The following is a 7,146-nucleotide window of genomic DNA, read 5'->3' as shown; positions in this document are numbered from 1 at the left end:
ATACATAAATTAATATATTTATTTTATTTATTGATAAATAATATATCAATGATTGATAAAATATATCAATGCAATGTGGTACCCTGGGGTTAGGACCCTGGCCCAGAAAAAAGGACATCCGTGGGAGAACCGGGAACTCCAAATAAAGTCTGGAGTTTGGTGAACAGTAACATACCCACCACATCAGTTTCTTAGTTTGACAAATATACTGTGTGATGTAAGATGTTAACAATGGAGAGAACCAGGAACTGGGTGAGGAACTCCCTATACTAACTTCACAACTTTCTTGCAAATCAAAAATTATGCCAAAATTGAAAGTTTATTTAAATACCTTCAGGGATTACACTTATAAATGAGCCAAATAGGTGTTGGGGCTCAGGACACACCACCCCAAAATGACTGTAGGAAACTGGAATATGTCACCTCAGGATCTATTTCTTTGGCATATTTCGAGCTGATTACTCTTAGAAACTGCAGACACAGGAGTAGCTCTGAAAAGCTGTCCTTTGATATACTAAATTGAAATCTACAGGTTGAGTATCCCAAATATGAAAATCCAAAATCTGAAACATTTTGAACACAGACATGATGCTCAAAGGAAATGCTCATTGGAGCATTCTGGATTTTGGATTTTTGGATTAGGGATGCCGAACCAGTAAGTAGAATGCAGTATTTCAAAATGTGAAAGAAATCCAAAATCCGAAACACTTCCAGTCCCAGGCATTTCAGAGAAAAGATACTTGATCTGTGTAACTAAAGTGACTATCATAGGACCCTCATTAACCAGGGAAAATCTTCTCTTTTTTTTTTTTTTTGAGACGGAGTCTCATTCTGTGGCCCAGGCTGGAGGGCAGTGGTGTCATCTCAGCTCACTGCAACCTCCGCCTCCCAGGTTCAAGCGATTCTCCTGCCTCAGCCCCCTGAGCAGCCAGGATTACAGATGCCTGCCACCACATCTGACTAATTTTTATATTTTTAGTTGAGATGGGGTTTCACCATTTTGATCAGGCCGGTCTCGAACTCCTGACCTCGTGATCCACCCACCTCGGCCTCCCAAAGTGCTGAGATTATAGGCATGAGCCACCAGGCCCAGCTGGAAGATCTTAACTTAGGAGAGGAGATTGAAGGTCGACACCTGGTCACAAGCTATCACCTGTTCTTCTGAGGGCTACTCTGAGACAACTTTCATCATTCAAGAGACTTTTTATCTGCATAACAAGGCAACCTTTGTTCACTATACATTTCCTCCCCTCACCCTTCTGTAACCTAGCACTACCTCCCTCCAGGAGCCCCAAGCCCCTATTCCTTTTTCTTTTTTATTTGGAGACAGGGTCTTGGTCTGTCACCCAGGCTGTAGTGCAGTGGTGCTATCTCAGCTCACTGCAGTCTCAATCTCCCAGGTTCAAGCTATCCTCTTGCCTCAGCCTCCAGAGTGGCAGGGACCACAGGCATGAGCCACCATGCCAGGCTAACTTTTGTATTTTCTGTAGAGACAGGGCTTTGCCATGTTGCCCAGGCTGGTCTGGATCTCCTGGGCTCAAGCGATCCGCCTGCCTTGTCCTCCCAGAGTGCTGGGATTACAGGCATGAGCCACCATGCCCAGCCCCTTATTCCTTTTTTGTAGCTCAGGCACACTATATAAATGTCCATCATCTGACCTTGCTTTGAGTTTCACTTTCTGGGGGATTCCCACATTTACGCATGGAAAAATGTGTATGTATTTTTGTCTGTTAATCTATCAATCATCGGTTTATTTCATAGACTCAATTATGGTACCTTCAGAAGGCACAAAAAAAGTCTTCCCTCTCCCCTACATAGGCCAAGAGTAAGAAAAACTATAAGGTGAAATGAAATAGGCAGGTCTTACTCCAAAGCACTCAAGTTCAATTTAAAAAAAACAACATTTGAGTGCTTTGGGGTGAGGCTCATGCCTGTAATGGCAATACTTTGAGAGGCCGAGATGGATGGATCACTTGACTCCAAGAGTTTGAGACCAGCCTGGGCAACATGGTGAAACCCTGTCTCTCTACAAAAAAAAAAAAAAAACCACTAAAATTAGTGTGGTGGCTGAGGTGGAAGGATGGCTTGAGCCCGGGAGGGAGGCTGAGGCTGCATGGAGCTGTGGTCACGCCACTGTACTCCAGCCTGGGCAACAGAGCAAGGCCCTATCTCAAAAAACATATAAATAAATGAAGTATATTTTGGTTAAATGCCAAAGATTAAGTGGGGGGAAAAGGAGAGTTTCTGATACTTCTAACTAATGAGGTGAAAAATAAAAAATAAAATAAAATAAAAAGATACCTAGAATTTCAGCAAAAGAACAGGTTTCGAAGGAACCTCCCAAACTCAGTCCAGCTGAATGCATATTTACGCCTGTCCACAAGTCTGCACTCCCCTCAAAAGGTATTTCACAACTTCCACAAAGGAAGGACAACAAAATCGAGTTCACAGAAGTAGAGAAAAGGACTGTGGTTACTGGAGGTTACAAAGGGGAGGGGAAGAGAGGCTACAGGGAGGTTGGTTAACAGGTACAAAGTTACAGTTAAATGGGAGAAAGAAGTTCTACTGTTCTGTAAAGTGTAGGGTGAATATGGCTAACAATGATTCCGTCTACATTTTCAAATAGCTAGCAGACTTCTGAATGTTCACAACACAAAGAAACCATAAGTGTTTGAGGTGACGAACATGCCAATTACCCGTTGATCAATTACACACTGGAGACATGTATGACAATATCACTCTTTATCCCATAAATGTGTATGATTATTATGTGTCAGCTAAAAATAAAAGAGAAAATGGTCAATGGCTTTTTAAAGGGTTTGAAAATAAGAGCAAGATATAGTGAAATATCTATTTTACTCACAACGGAAAAAAAAAAAAAAAAAACCTCCCCACAAAGCTTTAGCCACATGTGGGTGGTAAACTCTTCTAAAAATATATCCTCAAGTTGTGTATAGAACTGTTTTCTACATTTGGGTATCAGATGAACACATAAAAGGGCAAGGCCTTCAGAAAGATGCAGCGGCTTTTTCACCACCAACTTAATCCTCCAAGATCGATTCTTCCGGGAAGAAAAAGGAGAAATATTCAATTGTACTCTGGTCCCCACCTCCCAGCCCCCAGAAAAGAAACACTAAGCTAGGTCCATGAATATGTATATTGCAGAAATGACCCCAGAATAAAAAAGGGATTCCTTGGGCAAAAGAAGGGCACTCACATGCAAATTGTCAGGTCTCCTAAGAAAATAGCCTAGTTTGTAAACAAGATAGAGTACCAGCTGCGAGGGTCAAAAAGGTCTGGTCTTTTAGGGTCTCTGGAGAAAAAACGTTATTTCCAGTAATGTGAGCACAGTGGATCCTGACTATAATCAACCCTCAGGAACTATCCAAATTGTATACTTATTACATTGAATATTGCTTAAAATTCTTAAACTAAGGACCGTCGCTTCGCAGGTTTTAAACTACGATTCTGCAACATGGTTTTTGTTGTCATGGAATTTAACCTGCCTGTCATTCCTGAAAATGTTCAAGGTGAATGGTACGTCTTAAGCCATAAACGGTTAAGCAGGAAGGATTTAGACAAAAGGGGAAACCCGGACCTCCAGCTCTCTTTGGGAAAGGAAGCGAGAAATTGGCCTTCGGTTACTTGATCCCAAACAAATTCTAATTTCAGTAGACCTCAGTTAAAAGTACAGAAGCTCAGAGTGAAATATTTCAGAGAAATGTGTGCCAATTCCATCTTCTGAGTTCAGGCGGTTTCTGCAGGGCGGTATGTCCCTCAAGTCAAAGCTAAAGTTACCACAATCTTAAAGCCAGGTTCAAGCATGGCATAACGACAAATCATAGTGATTTGTGGAATGGAAAATGCTTCCATCAGGGAGCTGGGCTGCTCCCCCACAATCAGAGTGGGTAATTTTCCTCTGGATTCTGGGTGAAACCACATGCCCAGTTTCCACATGAATGACAGGTTTTCACCAAACAGTGCAATGAGATCATTAATAAGATTGAAACTGCATTAGGATACAAAATTGTACGAACCCTGATTATGATTTCATAGAAAACAGGCACAAAGACAAAAGACAGAAGCCGCCCGATAAGGACAGCCAGTGGTAGTTGTTTCGTTCTGACTATGAGATTATGCCTTTCTTCTTTATCTTCCATACTTTCTTTAATTTTTTTTAATAAAAAATTTCAAACTATCAGTACATCATTTAGGAATAACTTCATGAATTCAAGATTAAGGCAAGTCATCATTAAGCTCTTAAACTTACCTGAGGCACACTGTCAATTATTTCTAAGTCTCCATGAGCTAAATAGCTTAAATTCTCCAACATTATTTTCTCTGAAGCCTCCAGCTTTGGATCCTGGTATATAAACTCCTACCTACTACAAGGTGAGCAGAGAATTACCATCACACAGACAGCCTCCAGAATGGTTCCTTTCTTGTGTCCATGCCTTAAGCTCTATGAAATTACACAATTCTTCTACTGAAATAACCTGCAGCCAAGGGACAACTTCATTAGCTACAAAGCCATTGTCACCGGTGTCCAGAGAGTAAATCAACACAGGCTCAAACAAGATGAAATTATGAGGACCCTGGAAAATGCCACTTGACCTCAAATAACAATTCTTAGGCAAGTAAACATTAATCAAGTTCAGAACAGACCATGGGTGGCCAAACGCGCCCAGGAGATGTCAAAAATGTGTGTGCTAAAGAAACACAGAACTAAGGAAGTCTATTTACCTGATAGACCGCCTCACCCACAGGGCTATTTTCACTGCCATAAAAGCGAAAACAAATAGAGGACAAGTCACAGTGCCAAGAATCCAGGACTTCCTCTTGCAGATCCTCTTTTTTCCACCCTCACTGTAGCTCTGGGGAAATTTCTCTTCAGTGGGAGAAGTTTAAGTCACAAAACGGCACCAGCCCATTCTCAAAGTGCTATTACACACCTCTGAGCAGTAAGGATGGGTAATGTCAGCAAAACATGCACTGTTTATTTTCTTGAAAATTCACTTAGGCTGGAAACGCCTTCCAGCTCTTTCCTCTCAGTGGATTTTCCATTTACTGTCTTCAACCACCTGGGCTTGGCTGTACCTCCTCCACAGCTCTGCTGAGACCCTCCTATTTGTTTGAACTATGTCCACATGTTCCTTCTGCCACATGTGCTCAGGCCTCAGTTTTTCCATGAAACTTTCTCTAACTCAGCTGCCTCCTTTCCACTGCTCTCAAGCCCTTTCCGGAGTTACAAGGGCGTTAGCAAGCACCAACTTTTTCGCCTGTGTGTACTTCTACTTTCTACCCGTTGTGTAAACCCCTCAGGACCAGGAGCCATTCTTTTGCATCCTTTACATGGCAAGGGTAGCGCTTTATTTCTCAACAGCCAGCCCATAAAAGGAACAGAAGGAACAAAAGGAAATGGATTCACCAAAGACAGTGAATTACACTTCAATGTAGTATTTTAGAGACTTAAGAAATTGACCAGGTGAGGTAGCTCACACCTGTAATCCCAGCATTTTGGGAGGCCGAGGCAGGTGGATCACTAGAGTTCAGAAGTTTGAAACCAGCCTAGCCAACATGGCAAAACCCTGTCTCTACTAAAAATGCAAAAATTAGTTAAGCGCGGTGGCACCCAACTGTAATCCCAGCTACTTGGGGGCTGAGAAACGAGAATTGCTTGAACCCGGGTGGGGGGTTGAGGGGTGTGGGAAGGGTTAGAGGTTGCAGTGAGCTGAGATCGCACCACTGCACTCCAGCCTGGGCGACAGAGTGAGACTCTGACTCAAAAAAAAAAAAAAAGGAAAGAAATTGATCTTACATCTTAGATCAATCACCCAGTCACTTAATCTTTGACAACATTACAAGATACTTTCTCAAATGTGAATAAATGCATCTATTATTCATGCCTTAAAGTAACAGGAAAGAGGAAGATAGGCCTCCCTCATGGTAGATTACAATTAAATGTTTCTTAGAGAGTTTGGTGCACATTTAGTTCCCAGAGCAAGGGCTGGTGGAGAAGAAAGCCAAGTGCAACATGGGTGTTACTCAGTGCCAGGTAAAGCAAGTCACAGGCCATCTAGATCCTGCTCCAACTGATAAAACCAAAACACTGGTGGAATTCCAGATACCAGCTTGCACTTCTCTCTGCATCTGGGTTCGTCCTAAATAGGAAGTCCTAAAGAGTCACTCTGAGAAGGCAGGGGGTGAGAGGGCAGATGAGGCAGCCAAGCACACATTAAGGCAAATCACGGCTTTCCTAAAGAGGACCCCAACCTGGGCTTCAGGCAGTCTTTGAACCAGCACCAGTGCACCGGGCCAAGGGGAGGAAGGTATCCTCTTTGGGAAGACTGGTAGGAGCTCGGAAGGCCCGGTGGCTTCCAGAAACTAGATTTCCCAGTGACCACTGCTCTGTCCAACAGTCAGTGACATCAGCTGCACTGTCGGGAACTAGAAAACCAGTGAAGGTCCAACTAGCCTGGTCCCTGAAGCATGACTGGCCCTTCCAGAACACACACCTTTCCCCTGTCACCTCCTCTCCCTGACCCTGAAGAGCTTCGGGCACACCACCAACTGACCACCTAGATCCACAGTGACCTGCAAACCAGAGCGGGGAGGGTATTTGCCTAGCTTGGTAGGGAGGGGCGAGGTCCACTTCTGCCACCAGTCACCAGCTGGTCCCACCAGCACCTACCCGGCACCAGCGGTAGACGGTGAGCGGCGTCTGGGCCCAGAGCTGGGTGCCATCAGCAGTGAGAGGACCCCTGCGCTCGCGGGGTGCCCACCTTACCCCGTGGGGAGGGGTCAGGCCTAGGGGCCACGGCCCACTTCGCTGATTTTCACCTCCCCAGGGTCTCCCAGGGCCCTCGGGTGTCCGTCCCGGATCTTGTGCGAACTCGCGGGGGCAAGCGGAGAAACGCGGGTACCCGCGCCCCTAGAAGCCAAATGTATGCAAACAGCATTCCGGAATTCGTTGGGGTTTTTTTGGTTTGTTTTGGTTTTGTTTCTGAACCCCCGGGGAATATTTCTGAAAGTCTCATCCTGAGTCACTAGAGCGAATCCCGCCTTTTTCTAAAAAGCCCAGGGGCCGTCCTCTCCCCGTAGGGGGTCGCGGCGGGCAGCGAGGGCCGCTAGTTCGGGTGGGGGCCG

The 7,146-nt window shown here is 44.6% G+C and overlaps 1 protein-coding gene across 5 annotated transcripts in view; it reads right to left on the bottom strand.

Annotated features, from left to right (window-relative positions):
* Nucleotides 1–7,146, bottom strand: part of LITAF (lipopolysaccharide-induced TNF factor) — a 95,535-nt gene that overhangs the window by 31,359 nt on the left and 57,030 nt on the right. The window contains exon 1 of one of the 5 annotated variants that reach the window (XM_011988109.1): nt 6,692–6,952. The exons of 3 other annotated variants lie outside the window; for them this stretch is intronic. The gene's annotated coding sequence lies outside the window, so the exon portion shown is untranslated. Of the gene's footprint in view, nt 1–4,743; nt 4,890–6,691; nt 6,953–7,146 lie in introns of those variants that run through there. One more of the 5 variants, XM_011988113.1, reaches the window with a different exon arrangement.

The sequence above is a fragment of the Mandrillus leucophaeus genome, unplaced genomic scaffold, assembly GCF_000951045.1.
Source record: "Mandrillus leucophaeus isolate KB7577 unplaced genomic scaffold, Mleu.le_1.0 Scaffold323, whole genome shotgun sequence".
NCBI classification, from domain to species: Eukaryota; Metazoa; Chordata; class Mammalia; order Primates; family Cercopithecidae; genus Mandrillus; species Mandrillus leucophaeus.
Note: the sequence above shows the minus strand (reverse complement) of the source record. Positions and strands in the feature narration are given on the sequence as shown.